Genomic DNA, 18,356 nt, shown 5'->3' on the forward strand with positions numbered 1-18,356 from the left:
ATCATTGATAGTTTTACCAGGTGGCCAGAAGTAGTTGTAATACAAGACATTTCTGCGGAGTCAGTTGCAAAAGCACTGTTGCATTCATGGTTCTCCAGGTTTGGCGTTCCGCAAAACATAGCAACAGATCACGGAAGGCAGTTTGAAAGCCAACTTTTCAATGAACTTTTACTACTGTGCGGGTGCAACCACCTACGCACCATAAGCTGTCATCCATCTAGTAATGGAATGGTGGAACGACTACACCGCACGCTCAAAGCTGCATTAATGTGTAGTTCCACTTCATGGCCTGAAGCATTACCGCTGGTCCTACTCGGATTGAGAACGGCCGTGAAGGAGGACTTACAATGCTCTTACGCAGAATTGGTTTATGGCGAGCAATTGAGGGTTCCTGGAGAATTTATCGTTCCACCATCTACACAGCCGTTCGCCCCTGAGCTATGCACGCAGTTCGCGAGACAACGCAGCGTTAGAATGAGAAACATCAAACCCACTAACCCTGTCAGACATGGAGACCGGTGAGTGTTTGTACATAAAGACCTGCAAGCAACGTCCCACGTGTGGCTTAGGGATGATACGGTGCGCCCGCCGCTTGTTTCGCCTTACTCTGGACCATACAGGGTAATCACAAGAGGAAGCCACAGCTTCAAAATCGATAAGGATAGTAAAGAAGAGACAGTCTCAATTGAGCGGCTTAAACCTGCTTACACCAAAGAGGGTACACTCCTTCCTCGGTCTGCAAAATCACCCTCAAACGTGGAGGCCAAAGAAACAGCAGATAGTCTCGCCAAGCCCTCGGTTTCAGAAGAGGACAACGAAGCAGCAAGTGCAGAACAGGAGCAGCCATTGCCTGCTCCAGATGTTTTCACGAGAGGTGGTAGAAAAATCAAGTGCAAGTTTCCCCACATACCTGGTGCACCCGGTTTCAAAAGGAGGGGGGCTGATGTGGCGGCGCCATTTATCCACTGCGCCAAAAACAGCGGGTGAAAGCTGCAGCTGATAGATATTTATCTTTGCCGTAGTCGGCTTGGTTACAAGTTGTTTATTCTTGTTAGTTTTTGATCTGTGCTTGGAAACTAAAATGTTTTCTCATCTCATGAAAAAGCTGTTACTTCATAAAATATAAAGGCTCCCATAGAATGATTTTTAAAACGCTGTGTTGCAGATGAACGTCTGGTTGGTTATCAGGACGGACAGGATTGCAATCATTGTTTACACAGTGATAAGCTTATCTGCTGCACGTTATGGACTGGTGAGTATTGTGCCTACGAAAGAACTTTTCCGCGTATCAACTAGTCTGTGCTAGCAGCCATGTCATATGGAAGTGTCATCTCTTGGAATCTATAGGCATTGGTAAAGTAAACACCCCAAATTTGGTAAGGATGAGTTTGTTTCTTCGTACTATGACGAGTACTTTATGGGATATTGTTGTAAAGCCTGTGAATTGTCACCGTTTCTGTTCTGGATCTGCATGCCGGACCTTTTGAATTTATCTACGACATGTACAAACATGTCATTGAATCATACGTGACTCAAACTTAATGACGAAACGCCTAAAAATGTTCGTAGTATCAATTGATTAGAAATGGTAGACCTCACTCTCGCTGTTAAAAGCCAGTTGTAATGTCATAATAGACGAATTTTAATATTAATGATTATTTGAACGGAGCTTCGGTTATTTGTCTTGAACTTGATTTAAAAATCAGTGTTTGGACCACAACAGCTTAAGTCTACAATAGTTATTAATTTGTTTTCTAATAAAAATACATCCTTTCTGTGACACCTGGGGAAATATTAAAGTGATGTGTAGAAAATAAGATACTTTCTGTTTTATTATTTTTGTCTGAAGTAATGCAATTCAAATGACAAACTTCAGTTGCAGCATTTAGATTATAAAACATGTAGATTAGTACTGATTACGTGGTAAATAGGTGTATTAGTGTGCCTTTTAAGTGTACCATTAAAGGTTTCATTTTTCTTTACGTAATATAGCAGAAAACACGAAAAGACCATACAGTCGTATTTTCTGTTTACGTTCTGCTGCAGCAAATCTATAGAATTTCGTTTGGTTGTTCCTTGCTCTCTCCAGCAATTTAACTTGGCGTACCTCTTCACTATTTAACTAGCATTTTCGGAAAGTAGCGTAAAGTTTAAGTTGTTGTTTCAGAAACTTTGTTTTTGTTTACACATAGTTGCGCATAGGTCAAATTTGTGTAACCATATTTTCGTGTTTATCTGTAATTTAACTGACTTATTCTTAATAAACTATTACGTTTATCATGAGTGAACAGTGCTTGACTTGCCGTAGAATTGTTAGGTCGGGGCTTTGGTGTGATGGGTGCTGTAGTTTTTTCCATGTGGGTGACTGTAGTGGTGTGGGAATAGGGGAAGTAAATGAGACTCATCAGTGGTTTTGTAAGATTTGTAGTAGAGATAGGAAGATACTAGAACAGGAGGGTAAAATTGCCGCCCTTCAGGCTGAGTTAGACAAGGCCAGGGGAGATCTTGACAGGTTAAGAAGGGAGAAGGGTAAACAGAGGTGGGAAGTGGCAACAGGCAACAGGAGGAACAGGCCTAGAACTTTGTCTGACAGCTTCATGGTGAATGTGGAAAATAGATTTGACCTGTTGCTTCAGTTAGAAGCTGGTGAGCCTCAAGCAGTTGCAGGTGTAGACAGGGCACAACAAACTTTCAGCAGCAAATTGAAAAGTAAGAATGTAGGAAAATCAGTAAAGAGAAAGAAAGTGTTGTTGTTAGGTAGTTCCCATGGAAGAGGTGTTGGCCAACTTTTGCAGGATGAACTAGGATCAGAATACCAGGTCACCAATTTTTTTAAACCTGGTGCTGGTCTGGAGCAGGTGACAGAGGATTTAGGATCACTTTGCAAAGATTTCACTAAGAAAGACACCGTGGTTATCGTGGGTGGGGCAGGTAACAGCATTGACAGATATCCTGGGTACAGTATAGAGTGTGGCGAAGATTACATTGGCATCGAAGCAAACTAGTGTTGAGTTTGTATCTGTTCTTGGGCGCCATGACCGACCTCATTTGAATTCTTCTGTCAAGAGAGTTAATTTGGAGCTGGAACGGCTGCTCATGTCGGGTGCGGGGGTCACACATTGGTGTGGTTCCTGTTGATTCTCTCAGTAGGTGGGACTATACTAGGTATGGCCTTCACCTCAACAGGAAGGGGAAGGGTAAATTGGCTGGGGAAATAGCAGGAAAGTTAAAGGGGGAGGCACCGTCATGAGTGGTAAAATACCAGTGGTTATATAGGGTTCAGAAAATACCCTTTTTTAGGGTAGGGAGGACAGAAAGAAAGCAAATTTTAAGAGAGTTTAGAACTGAGACAAACCTTCAGTTTGAGAAAGAAATCAAAAAATTCCAGCTTATTACATCAGCATAAACAGCTATTGGTTAAAAATTTTCAACAGTCAGCAGATATTTTAACTCTGCCCAATTTTAACTTAGTCAATGTGAAATGTCAGCTATCTTTATTGCATCAAAATATTCGAGGACTGAGAAATAAAATTAATGAATTAACTATCTGCATAGATGAATTAGAGTCTTCAAACCCAGCTGACATAATCTGCCTCTCTGAACATCATGTGACCACTGGTATAGAACTTTTAAGTCTTACAGGGTTTAGGTTAGCATCTCACTTTTGTAGATCAGAAATGGAGAAATTCATCAGGAACTGTCATAAATTTAAGAACATAGACATTCATAAATTTTGCCTAGAACAGCATATGGAAGCATGTGCAACAGAATTAGAATTTCACAAAAAACCCTTCATAATATTAAGTGTATATTGAGCACCTGCAGGTAACTTTAATCTGTTTGTAAACCACCTTGAAGCTGTACTGGCACATTTAACAACCAAAAACAAAGAAATAGTGGTTGCTGGTGATTTCAATGTAGATTTCCTTAAAGACTCTCCCAATAAGAACTTATTTGAGTTAGTAGCACTATCATTCAACTTAATTCCCACTGTTAAGTTCCCCACTAGGGTAGTTACTTGCTCACAAACAGCCATTGATAATATCTTTATAGAAAAGTCCATGGAACAAAATTATATTACAAAACCAATAGTCAATGGCCTCTCAGACCATGACATGCAGTTCCTTCTGTTAAATGTTAATACTGAACAGGATATAAAATCTGTTAAATCTGAGCTCAAGAGGGTAATCAATAAGTCAAAAATTGATTATTTTAGGACACTCCTCAGAGACATTCACTGGACTGATGTTTACAGTGCTCATGGCATGAATGAAAAATATAACACTTTTGCTAATAAAGTGCTTACCTTATTCGAACACTGTTTTCCCCCAAAACTTACCAAGGTTAAAGCAAAGTCTACAAAGAAGCCATGGATTACTCGAGGAATAGGGGTATCTTGTAAAACAAAAAGAAAACTGTATCTGTCAATCCGAAACAGTTCCAATGTTGATGCTATAGCACATTACAAGAAATACTGCAAAATATTAAAGACTGTAATACAGATGTCAAAGCAAATATATTACAAGGAAAAGATAGTCATATCAGATAACAAAATAAAGACAATATGGGATATAGTGAAGGAGGAGACCGGTAGAACCAGACATGAAGAGGAACAAATAGCATTAAGGGTAAATGATACATTGGTGACAGATGTGTATAGTGTTGCAGAACTTTTTAACAAACATTTTATAACTGTCACTGAAATGATGGGATTGTCAGGTTCGGTAGATGCTGCTATGGAATACCTCAGACCAGACATTTCAAGTAACTTCCATAATATGAATTTGACCCTCACTACCCCAACAGAAATAACGTCCATCATAAAATCTTTAAAATCAAAACATCTAGTGGGTATGATGAAATATCAACGAAGTTAATTAAAGAATGTGATTCTGAGCTAAGTAACATATTAAGCTATCTGTGTAACCAGTCGTTTATCAGTGGAATATTTCCTGAATGGCTGAAATATGCTGAAGTTAAGCCACAGTTTAAGTAGGGAGATAAAGAAACAGCATCAAATTTCCGTCCAATTTCACTGTTGCCAGCATTCTCAAAAATTTTCGAAAAAGTAATGTACAGTCGGCTTTATAACCATCTTATTTCAAATAACGCACTGTCAAAGTCACAGTTTAGATTTCTAAAGGGTTCTGATATTGAGAAGGCTATCTACACTTACAGTGAAAATGTGCTTAATTCATTAGACAAAAAATTGCAGACAACTGGTATATTTTGTGATCTGTCAAAAGGCATTTGACTGTGTAAATCACAATATCCTTTTAAGTAAATTAGAATATTATAGTGTAACAGGAAATGCTGCAAAATGGTTCAAATATTATGTCTCTGGCAGGAAACAAAGGGTGTTATTAGGAAAGAGACATGTATCAAGCTATCAGGCATCATCCAACTGGGATCTAATTACATGTGGGATCCCACAATGTTCCATTTTGGGGCCCTTACTTTTTCTTGTGTATATCAATGACCTTTCATCAGTAACATTACCAGATGCCAAGTTCGTTTTGTGTGCCGATGATACAAACATTGCAGTAAATAGCAAATCAAGTGTGTTCTTAGGAAGATCAGCTAATAAAATATTTGTGGACATTAATCACTGGTTCCTAGCAAATTCTTTGTCACTAAATTTTGAAAAAACACACTACATGCAGTTCAGAACTTGTGAGGGGTGTCCCACGAGTATATGTCTAACATACGATGACAAGAAGATAGAAGAAGTGGACAGTGTTCAATTCTTGGAATTACAGCTTGATAATAAATTCAAGTGGGAGGAGCACACCACAGAACTGCTGAAGCGTCTTAAAAAAACTCTGCAATGCGAATTTTGTCAGACATAGTGGATATAAAAATGATAAAGGTGGCATACTATGCTTACTTTCATTCCATAATGTCATATGGGATTATTTTTTGGGGTAATTCATCAAGCCAAGCTAAAGTTTTCCGGGCACAAAAACGTGCAGTGAGAGTGATATGTGGTGTGAACTCAAGAACATCCTGCAGAAGTCTGTTTAGGGAACTAGGTACACTAACTACTGCTTCCCAATATATTTATTCCTTAATAAAATTTGGCATTAAAAATGTATCACTCTTTCAAACCAACAGCTCAATTCATGGAATCAATACTAGAAATAAGAATAATCTTCACAAGGATTTAAAGTCACTTTACCGAGCGAGGTGGTGCAGTGGTTAGACACTGGACTCGCATTCGGGAGGACGACGGTTCAATCCCGCGTCTGGCCATCCTGATTTAGGTTTTCCGTGATTTCCCTAAATCGCTCCAGGCAAATGCCGGGATGGTTCCTCTGAAAGGGCACGGCCGACTTCCTTCCCCATCCTCCCCTAATTCGATGAGACCGGTGACCACGCTGTCTGGTCTCTTTCACCAACCAACCCCCCAAAGTCACTTAGTCTTGTACAAAAAGGTGTGCGTTATTCAGGAACACACATTTTCAATAACTTGCCAGCAGCCATAAAAAGCTTAACAAACAATGAAATTCAGTTTAAGAGAAGCCTAAAGGATTTATTGGTGGCCAACTCCTTCGACTCCATTGATGAATTTCTCAGTAAAACCAACTCTATATATATCTAAAAACACAGATGATGTGACTTACCGAACGAAAGTGCTGGCATGTCGATAGACACACAAACAAACACAAACATACACACGAAATTCAAGCTTTCGCAACAAACTGTTGCCTCATCAGGAAAGAGGGAAGGAGAGGGAAAGACGAAAAGACGTGGGTTTTTAGGGAGAGGGTAAGGAGTCATTCCAATCCCGGGAGCGGAAAGACTTACCTTAGGGGGAAAAAAGGACAGGTATACACTCGCATACACACACATATCCATCTGCACATACACAGACACAAGCAGACATTTGTAAAGGCAAAGAGTTTGGACAGAGATGTCAGTCCAGGGGGAAGTACATAGGCAAAGATGTTGAATGGCAGGTGAGGTATGAGCGGCGGCAACTTGAAATTAGCGGAAGTTGAGGCCTGGCGGGTAACGAGAAGAGAGGATATACTGAAGGGCAAGTTCCCATCTCCGGAGTTCTGACAGGTTGGCATTAGTGGGAAGTATCCAGATAACCCGGACGATGTAACACTGTGCCAAGATGTGCTGGCCGTGCACCAAGGCATGTTTAGCCACAGGGTGATCCTCATTACCAACAAACACTGTCTGCCTGTGTCCACTCATGCGAATGGACAGTTTGTTGCTGGTCATTCCCACATAGAAAGCTTCACAGTGTAGGCAGGTCAGTTGGTAAATCACGTGGGTGCTTTCACACGTGGCTCTGCCTTTGATCGTGTACACCTTCCGGGTTACAGGACTGGAGTAGGTGGTGGTGGGAGGGTGGATGGGACAGGTTTTACACCGGGGCCGGTTACAAGGGTAGGAGCCAGAGGGTAGGGAAGGTGGTTTGGGGTTTTCATAGGGATGAACTAAGAGGTTACGAAGGTTAGGTGGACGGCGGAAAGACACTCTTGGTGGAGTGGGGAGGATTTCGTGAAGGATGGATCTCATTTCAGGGCAGGATTTGAGGAAGTCGTATCCCTGCTGGAGAGCCACATTCAGAGTCTGATCCAGTCCCGGAAAGTATCCTGTCACAAGTGGGGCACTTTTGGGGTTCTTCTGTGGGAGTTTCTGGGTTTGAGGGGATGAGGAAGTGGCTCTGGTTATTTGCTTCTGTACCAGGTCGGGAGGGTAGTTGCGGGATGCGAAAGCTGTTTTCAGGTTGTTGGTGTAATGGTTCAGGGCTTCCGGACTGGAGCAGATTCGTTTGCCACGAAGACCTAGGCTGTAGGGAAGGGACCGTTTGATGTGGAATGGGTGGCAGCTGTCATAATGGAGGTACTGTTGTTTGTTGGTGGGTTTGATGTGGACGGACGTGTGAAGCTGGCCATTGCACAGGTGGAGGTCAACGTCAAGGAAAGTGGCGTGGGATTTGGAGTAGGACCAGGTGAATCTGATGGAACCAAAGGAGTTGAGGTTGGAGAGGAAATTCTGGAGTTCTTCTTCACTGTGGGTCCAGATCATGAAGATGTCATCAATAAATCTGTACCAAACTTTAGGTTGGCAGGCTTGGGTAACCAAGAAGGCTTCCTTTAAGCGACCCATAAATAGGTTGGCGTACGAGGGGGCCATCCTGGTACCCATGGCTGTTCCCTTTAATTGTTGGTCGAAAGTGAAGAAGTTGTGGGTCAGGATAAAGCTGGCTAAGGTAATGAGGAAAGAGGTTTTAGGTAGGGTGGCAGGTGATCAGCGTGAAAGGAAGTGCTCCACCGCAGCGAGGCCCTGGACGTGCGGAATATTTGTGTATAGGGAAGTGGCACAATAGTGTCTTGGGGAGTTGGATCATTACTCCCCAAGACACTATCCAAATTGAACCCTGCCTGGAACAGTTCCGTCCTCCGTCACAGTGGGACCCACCTCCTCTTCTTCAAAATCACCCTCTCCAATCCTTCCAGGCATTTCTGACTTCCAGCTTTGCCTCTCAATCCTTCTTAAAAAACCTTAATCCTAATCCCAACATCACCACTGCTGAAGCCCAGGCTATCCGCGATCGGAAGGCTGACTGATCCATCGTCATTCTTCCGGCGGACAAAGGTTCCACGACCGTGGTACTTGATCGTCGGGAGTATGTGGCTGAGGGACTGCGTCAGCTTTCAGACAACACTACATACAAAGTTTGCCAAGGTAATCCCATTCATGATGTCCAGGCTGAGCTTCAAGGAATCCTCAGAACCTTAGGCCCCCTGCAAAACCTTTCACCTGACTCCATCAACCTCCTGACCCCACCGACACCCCGCACCCCTACCTTCTTCCTAAAATTCACAAACCCAATCATCCCGGCCGCCCCATTGTAGCTGGTTACCAAGCCCCGACAGAACGTATCTCTGCCTACGTAGATCAACACATTCAACCCATTACATGCAGTCTCCCATCCTTCATCAATGACACCAACCACTTTCTCGAACTTCTGGAATCCTTACCCAATCTGTTACGCCCAGAAACCATCCTTGTAACCATTGATGCCACTCCCATATACACAAATATTCTGCACGTCCAGGGCCTCGCTGCGATGGAGCACTTCCTTTCATGCCGATCACCTGCCACCCTACCTAAAACCTCTTTCCTCATTACCTTAGCCAACTTCATCCTGACCCACAACTTCTTCACTTTCGAAGGCCAGACATACCAACAACTAAAGGGAACAGGCATGGGTACCAGGATGGCCCCCTCGTACGCCAACCTATTTATGGGTCGCTTAGAGGAAGCCTTCTTGGTTACCCAGGCCTGCCAACCCAAAGTTTGGTACAGATTTATTGATGACATCTTCATGATCTGGACCCACAGTGAAGAAGAACTCCGGAATTTCCTCTCCAACCTCAACTCCTTTGGTTCCATCAGATTCACCTGGTCCTACTCCAAATACCATGCCACTTTCCTTGACGTTGACCTCCACCTGTGCAATGGCCAGCTTCACACGTCCGTCCACATCAAACCCACCAACAAACAACAGTACCTCCATTATGACAGCTGCCACCCATTCCACATCAAACGGTCCCTTCCCTACAGCCTAGGTCTTCGTGGCAAACGAATCTGCTCCAGTCCGGAAGCCCTGAACCATTACACCAACAACCTGAAAACAGCTTTCGCATCCCGCAACTACCCTCCCGACCTGGTACAGAAGCAAATAACCAGAGCCACTTCCTCATCCCCTCAAACCCAGAAACTCCCACAGAAGAACCCCAAAAGTGCCCCACTTGTGACAAGATACTTTCCGGGACTGGATCAGACTCTGAATGTGGCTCTCCAGCAGGGATACGACTTCCTCAAATCCTGCCCTGAAATGAGATCCATCCTTCATGAAATCCTCCCCACTCCACCAAGAGTGTCTTTCCACCGTCCACCTAACCTTCGTAACCTCTTAGTTCATCCCTATGAAAACCCCAAACCACCTTCCCTACCCTCTGGCTCCTACCCTTGTAACCGGCCCCGGTGTAAAACCTGTCCCATCCACCCTCCCACCACCACCTACTCCAGTCCTGTAACCCGGAAGGTGTACACGATCAAAGGCAGAGCCACGTGTGAAAGCACCCACGTGATTTACCAACTGACCTGCCTACACTGTGAAGCTTTCTATGTGGGAATGACCAGCAACAAACTGTCCATTCGCATGAGTGGACACAGGCAGACAGTGTTTGTTGGTAATGAGGATCACCCTGTGGCTAAACATGCCTTGGTGCACGGCCAGCACATCTTGGCACAGTGTTACATCGTCCGGGTTATCTGGATACTTCCCACTAACACCAACCTGTCAGAACTCCGGAGATGGGAACTTGCCCTTCAGTATATCGTCTCTTCTCGTTACCCACCAGGCCTCAACTTCCGCTAATTTCAAGTTGCCGCAGCTCATACCTCACCTGCCATTCAACATCTTTGCCTATGTACTTCCCCCTCGACTGACATCTCTGTCCAGACTCTTTGCCTTTACAAATGTCTGCTTGTGTCTGTGTATGTGCAGATGGATATGTGTGTGTATGCGAGTGTATACCTGTCCTTTTTTCCCCCTAAGGTAAGTCTTTCCGCTCCCGGGATTGGAATGACTCCTTACCCTCTCCCTTAAAACCCACATCTTTTCGTCTTTCCCTCTCCTTCCCTCTTTCCTGATGAAGCAACCGTTGGTTGCGAAAGCTAGAATTATGTGTGTATGTTTGTGTTTGTTTTTGTGTCTATCAACCTGCCAGTGCTTTAGTTTGGTAAGTCACATCTTCTTTGTTTTTAGATATATAATTAATCTAGAAGAGATTCCCATAAGTATAATTTGGTTAGCACTAATCATAATTTGTTGTTTGCAGCCAGCAGTTTTTACCTTTATCATTCCACATCCAAAAGGCTCTCCTTCATGATGGGTTTCACAGAATATGGTAATTGAATGAATGAATAAAACAGTTTCCAACAGCATACTATTCATGTAGATGATTCAGGCTGTAAAGTGGGCATTATAAGTCCTATTTTCCATGTTGTGTTAAGACATAATTCTCTGCTCCCCATTAAACTTAATTTTTAGGCACCAGTGTTCACTTTCAACATTGTATCAGAGTTACTGAGTGGATGACTAAGAATGACATCTCCACATGGTTGTAAGTATTATTGTGTGATTTAAGGTAAGTAGCTATTGAGACAGAAAACTCTGATGCAGCAATTAGCCATAAGAACTGATTCACTTTAAATTGTATCTTGTGTCATTCAGGACAGTATATTGATTATGAATGTGTATTCTTTCTGAGGATCCAAAAATAAAAGTGTGTCAGTCTAAAAAAAAATGGACATAATTAGGAAGATGCTGCTTCAAAAAGTAAGCAGAAAGTTTCAATAAATTGAGAGAATGAATTTAATTTATCTGGTCTTGTAATAAATGAGAGTAAGATAGTTGTGGAGAAGGGTTCCATAGTGTTCTGTACTTGGCCAATTGCTTGGCTTGAGATGCATTAGTTATCTGCAACTGGACATGACAACTGATTCAGATAAAAACTGCTATGAAACAAGTGCAGACCTCTCAGAAAGTGACATATTGTTATCACTGTGTGATCAGATAACCTCCAAAAGTGGCCTTTTAAATGTGTAGAAAAAGATGTATATAAGTCTGACTTAGCTACTACAAATGTAGGATATCTGCATGAACTGGATTGTGCTTCGTTGAGCATAAGAAAATACTTTGCTCTCACTGACACTGAACCTCAAAAATTTGTTTACTTTTCTTTTGCTGTTGTCAAGCCAGGCCGCAGTTCCAGGAAGATAAGCGGCCGTGTTTACACTAGCTCTCTTATCGACGATATCTTTTGAAAGCTTCACAGCTAACTGAGTATTTCTTCTTGTCTGACTCCATTTCTTTATTTGGTGAGTAGTGATACATACTCTCACACAGACGTGTAACCATCAATTCTTAAAGTGTTTATTTTTGCTAAACTGCCAAAAGTATTTGAAATCAAATTGATAAAATTAAAACAGTGTAGAAATTTCAACGTTGCTGGCTTCCCAGGAGCAATGCTGCTGATCTAAATACAAAAACTTTCATTTGATGACAGAGTAAAGGTCGCAGAATACATCATAGTTGAATGGTTCATGTTTAGTGACTGGTTACATTATTTTCACTTATTTATAATCTAAACTCTCTTACAGGTAGCCTGCAAAACATGTTTATGTGTAAAAATTGTTAGAAAATGTATGTTTGTGAACTCCACAGATAATTTATATATCCATAGAATCTTGTCCACTGTAAGATGTGGGATGCAAGTGCGCGCGTGTACGCTCACACACACACACACACACACACACACACACACACACACACACACACACAAGGAAAGGGGTCCACTTATCTGACACTTGCAGAGGTGGCACGCTCTATGTCCATAGATTTTGCTTGTGCTGTCTATCTAGCGCTGCTTGTCAAGTGTACACTTCCGTGCATAATTAAGTGCATAGCCGGTGTCTCTATTGAAGTTGTTTTCACATAATGTAATTTCAACTGCCTCTCTGATCACAGAGTCCTAATAGTTCGAAACATTAGTAAGTATTCTTGTGTTTGTTTACCTTGCTGTGCTGTGCCACCACTGATTTGTCCAAATGCCGGTATTTATGACACCAAGATTGGCAACCATCCATGTAGACAGGCCCACGTAGCTCTTGGCGCACTTGCAAGGAATTTATGACACAACTGTGATACTTGTCTTGCTTTGTTAAACCTTTTACATAACATTATTCTAGATTATGACACTATTTTAAAATTTTAAATACAGTAAATAATTGTGTAATATTTTTGAAGGCCATTAGGTAGACAACATGCAAGCGAGACCCGGTAACCATACCCTATTTTAGCAGCTTAGTAATGTAGATGACTCTGTAATATCAATAAAAAGTCCAGAAGAATTGTATTTTCATTTCTCTGGTCAGTAATTGAAAAGAGAGCTTCAAGGACGTATTTTTCCAAAAACCAAACTATGTGCTGTTACAGGGAGTTATTTTCAAGAAAGGACATACCATTTTTTCTGTTATTTTGGATACAGTTAAGATGAGGGTTACAGATTGATAGGTGTGACGTCGTGCATGTTCCCTATTTTGGAGGTTTTAAGTGGTTGAGGGAAAATGTCGGTAATCATGTAGCTGCTGAGTATATTGCATAATGATTGTCTATTTCATTAGCAACGTGTTTTATTTTGTAGGTAGGTAAACCACTAAGGCCAGATGAGAGGTAATTTCCCATATTTGTAATAATTAAGAGAGCTTTCTTCAGTATTACAGGCACTAGAAAATATGATTTCTCAGGTACTGTACACTTAAGAAGGCAAGTTTTTGTTGATGCTAGGTATCCAAGAAAAATGTTTATTAAATGTATCACAAATGAGTTTGGTGTCTGTTACTTATTAACCATTACATTGAAGAGATTCTGGTGATTCCTATTTGATATCAGTTTGTAAAACTTTTCTGACAATATCCCATATAGTTTTGCATTTGTTCTTTGAATAATTTATGTAGGCTTTATTTGCTAGTCCTTTGTCTTATGTACTATTGTACATATGACTTTCTTGTTCAGTTTGAAATAACTGTGGAAATTTGGATCGTCTGTAGTTATGCTTTGTTCACAGTGTGTCCTCTTAGTCGTACATGATATTCTTGTACTCTTTATGATCCAGCCATTTTGAATGTCCCTGGCTGAATGTTGTACCTTCACTCATTTTAATGCGAAGGCGATGTTGGAATAATAACACATGATGTCAGTTTTGTTGCTGACATCATCTTCCTTGTAAACAATATTCCAGGTTTGAGATTGAAGTACATTTTTAAACTTGCCGATACTGGTCAGGTCTCTGCTGTGCGTTCTATAGATGTAAGCAGATGACATCTTGTCCTTTGTTTGTCATAAACTAAGCCATAACAGGATACCCTGATGGTCATAGTGTCCATTGGACCAATTGAGGACATTCATAAATGGGAAAGAATTGTTGCAATTCCAGATAACTCTATTGCAACTTTAATTGCATACATATGTGTGCACTGCATTGGAGAATTCAGTAATGAGAAAATCAGTAACAGAATAATTGCCACAAGTGAAGAATAAAACAATGTCAGTGATATTACTGCTAAGTGTAGGCACTTTACATCTTGCACACTTCTACAAGTTGATGCACAACCACTACATTCACACTCCCCTCTCCCAGTGCCAACAATATTTGCAATTCCGTGTGCAAGCATGAAAGAAATTTTGTGTTTGGCTACTTGCAACTTCTCTGGTGTCAAGCATCACAGTCAAGCGTGGTCAGAGGCCTCGGTGTCGTTAGGATATAATAAATTGCCGAATAGCGTAGGTATTTGTCGGGTTATCTCTGGGAACTGTTTAAGAAGTTATACGTAAGAAGAGTCACCAGTGTGGTATTGTCCACACAATGCACACACCCCAGACTGGCCAGACTGGGAGTGTTATCGAGGGGACGATGATGTCGGAGGTCTGGTAGCAGGACCTAAAATGACAGAAAATCAGCTCTGAGTATAAGATGTGTCATGTGTGCTGCAATAAACTGCCATTCAAACTTAACAGTGCATACCTAGGTTCAGTGGGCAGGATTGTGTTAAGCAGCCATATGTCTGTATCGTAGATCCGTTGACAGTCAAGATGACAGTCATCACTACTACGACGACGCAGCTGAGTGGATGGGTATGCAGACACGTATGCACCTGTGTCTGCCGAGAGCTGGAGCTTTGTATAGAGGTCGTTGACAAACAGTTAACAGCTGCTGTTTGGTAAGCCAGTCACTGACGTTATGACTTCCTCCTTGTTTTTAATTTCACATGGAGGACTGCATTTCTGCAGTTGAGAACAAAACCGCCTGTGGTACCAGCAAAGTTTTGTCGACGAAGGCAATTGGCTGCGAGGGAGTGTGGTCTCCTAACTCCTCTGTTAACAGGAACTTCTCAAGATGCTTTGCTTCCGATTAAGAAAGGCAAGTGATCAGGGCATTCTTAAGTCACGTATCAGTCAGTGCCTGGTGGTAAGGCCAAAATATCTAGTCTCTCAAAAGCCATCTTCATTTAGCGCAGCCACAACATAGCCACATTTGCTTACATCAGCTGTGATGTTATCGAGCACAAATTGCCTCTTGAGCTGCATGAACTGTAGAACTGAATTCTGTTGCCAAAAAGGAGGTATGTAAATGTGACTCAGTTAATTGAAACAGGTACATCAACATACAGTGTCTGGTCTGATGTTGCTGTCACTCAATACATGGATGGTGCACACACAGCTGGCATGAAAGACTCGTGCTTGACATTAAAAACAAGTAAGCATTGTAGTATGTGGGTGGCACATGGTGCAGGCGGTGCAGTTTGTTTACACTCGATGTTTGGTATGCAACATTATGCATATTGCATCAATTGATATTTGTTGTCAACTGAGATTATGTTACTTGGTGCCTAAGATCACTTTGGGGCTCACCAGAAATGTTGCAGTTTGAGTTAACCTAACCGTATTGGAACATTTAATTGAAAATGTGTGTGTACACCGCAATCTGAGAATTCAGTGATGAGAAAATGAAAAACAGAATAATTATCAAAAGGCAAAGAATTCAACAATGTCAGCAATTTTATTGCTAAGTATGAAGGCTTTATGTCTGGCACACACTGATGAACAACCTCTACAGAATCTTGGTCCAGGAATTTTAATTACTTTCTTTTATGTAGTAATAATAATAATAATATTATTATTATTATTTACTTGTCCATAATAACTTTACAGTCTTAGACATTGTCAGTTTAGTACATTTACAAAGATATCATGCCACAAATATAACGGATGTATACAGCAGATTTATACATTATATAGGCATTTGCCACTGTTAGTATGCTGAGGTATACAAAACTAGAATTGTTTGTAATGGAGCCCAGAAATCTTTCATTGAGTATAAATATTTTTTACTTAAGACCTGTTTTAATTTTTCTTTAAAAAGATTTTCATGGAGCTACTTCATACAATTCGGCAAACTAGTGTAGAATTGTCTTCCAGCTTCAAGTGGACTGTGATCTATAGCTTTTTTATTAGTATCCTATGGTAATCACATCTGGTTAATGTATGGTAGTTATGGATGTCTATTCACTACACTTGGTCCATCACTCTCTTTTACTTGTGAATGCCTGTGTTAATTACATTTACTTCATCACTCTCTTTTACATATAAAGTACCTACAATGAATACACAGTCAATAAATTATAATTTTTGAAGTAGTCCCTACAGGACTGGCATTTCCTTATATTGGCAGTCATGCTAACTGCTCTTTTTTGAAGCTTGAATATTCTGTCCATGTAGAGTGTGGATGCCCCACCCCAAATTTCAAGTCTTGTATTGCAAATACGAGTGAATTAATCCATAATACACTTGTTTAAGAACAGGAGAATTTATTATATTTGAGAGATGTTTCAGTAAGTAAATGCTCTTCCCATTTAAGATGTTTCTCAATCACAATGCCTAAAGACACATTTATCAGATGTTCCAGCTGTAGATTATGATTAAGTATGAGATTAGTTTTAATTCAACAAGAATGTCGTTACAACAGTCTTGTAAGTTTATTCATAGTTAGATGTTCTGTGATAAATTCAGAGTTCTATTTATTGCTTTATAAGGCTAGCTGATCAGTACAGCCCCAGTTAATAAATAGCATATCACCAACATAATTAACTGGGTTTGCATTTTGTGGCTGAGCTGTGTCATTGATGTATACAGTAAACAAAAATGGCCCAAGAATACTTCCCTGAGGAACTCCAGGGCTGAGAGTTTTGTATGTTGGTTTTACAATTAGGATTTTACTTTCATTCTCATAATGCAGTTTACTACACTATATTAGAGATGCAGTTGTAAGAAGTTAAGTGCTACTCCTCTTATACTGTAACTTTCTAATTTGGGTAATAGAACTGCATGAGTCACAGAATGAAAGGCCTTAGACAAATCTATAAACCCCAGTGACTTTGTTTCCTTTATCCAGTCTGTTTAGCAGTTCATGGACAAAGGTTGCAACTGCTGTTATTAAGGAATTCCCGTTTTGGAACCCACATACGATGGACACTGTTTGCCTAAGTGAAAGGTTGCCCCAAAATCAAATCTCAGATGCACCGATGAATGAAATTGCACAAAATATGTGATTTCTGTACCTGCGACGTAGCCAATTTTTCTTGTGGTGCAAGTATCTGAACATTTTGATAGCCCCAATTTTTTTTTCCAGTGATACACAAACCCAAGACATTTTCATCAATCACAGCATAGAGCCTTTAGGTATATGAAATGAGCGAAGATTAGTATTAACTATCACAGTCCTATTTTATGTTATTTGTGTGTTACCAGGTTACATGTAACATAGTGAAATTAGCAGGAAGGGTGCTATATTGAAGTGAAACCATCTCTTCCTCAATTATATTACATTACTGCTGCATACTGTGTGCTGAACCTCTACATGAGCACAGAGGTGGGTATTAGAGAAGACAAGGCAGAGTCCACAATACAGTTTGCAACACCTAAAGAAGGTTACTGGATTGGTCATCAAAATGTCTTACAGAAAAATGAAATTGTGCCAAGAAAAACTTGGAGATGACAGTTACTTATGTGATGTAAGAGTAGAGATATCTTTACAAGAATGATGACACTTGTCATGCAACTAACAGAAACTTTCAGTAGCTGTACACAAGAAATCCAGTTATGCTATAGGAGCAACGAAGGAGAAAACTTCTTAATTTTCTTTTGGGTGTATATGGATATCCAGTTGATTGTTTGATGACTTATCATAGCTTGTTGAATGCTTTTGTTTCATCAAATACTTAAAGAGCTTCCTCTCTCACCCTAAACAAAGATGCAAAGTCTACATGGAAATTATTGTTACAACATTTTGTATTGTGTTAGTGTAAATCATCCATTTGTTCATGCATCATGTTCCGTAAAGTCTGCTATGAAGAAGAGGCTTCACAAATGTGGGATGAGTCAAGTTATGTGTTCACTGGCAGAAGCAGATGTTAGCTTTTCAGGTAAACTTAAAAGTAAAAAAGTTAATTGGTACGCAAAAGAATTGGCACAAATTAGAGAAATGTGCTCATACTGTACCAAATACATAAGAGTGATGATAATTGAGGTACTGAGCAGAGGAATATGGTTTGCAATGCTTATTTGAAAAGTAAATAGTACTACAAAGTTAAGCTCTTATAAGCCAAAAAAGCAGTTTGGAAAGGTACATAGAAGGAGCTCCAGGTAAGTAAAAAAACTTGAGACAAAAAGAAGGCTTCTGACACGTATGTGGGGATGTGCTAGT

The 18,356-nt window shown here is 40.7% G+C and overlaps 1 protein-coding gene across 3 annotated transcripts in view; it reads left to right on the top strand.

Moving 5' to 3' along the window:
* Positions 1-1,117: 1,117 nt before the first annotated feature.
* Positions 1,118-18,356, top strand: part of LOC124717173 (mitochondrial 2-oxodicarboxylate carrier-like) — a 105,375-nt gene continuing 88,136 nt past the window's right edge. The window contains exon 1 of one of the 3 annotated variants that reach the window (XM_047243947.1): positions 1,118-1,252. The gene's annotated coding sequence lies outside the window, so the exon portion shown is untranslated. The other 2 variants (XM_047243946.1, XM_047243948.1) reach the window with 2 other exon arrangements.

This window comes from Schistocerca piceifrons, chromosome 9 (assembly GCF_021461385.2).
Source record: "Schistocerca piceifrons isolate TAMUIC-IGC-003096 chromosome 9, iqSchPice1.1, whole genome shotgun sequence".
NCBI classification, from domain to species: Eukaryota; Metazoa; Arthropoda; class Insecta; order Orthoptera; family Acrididae; genus Schistocerca; species Schistocerca piceifrons.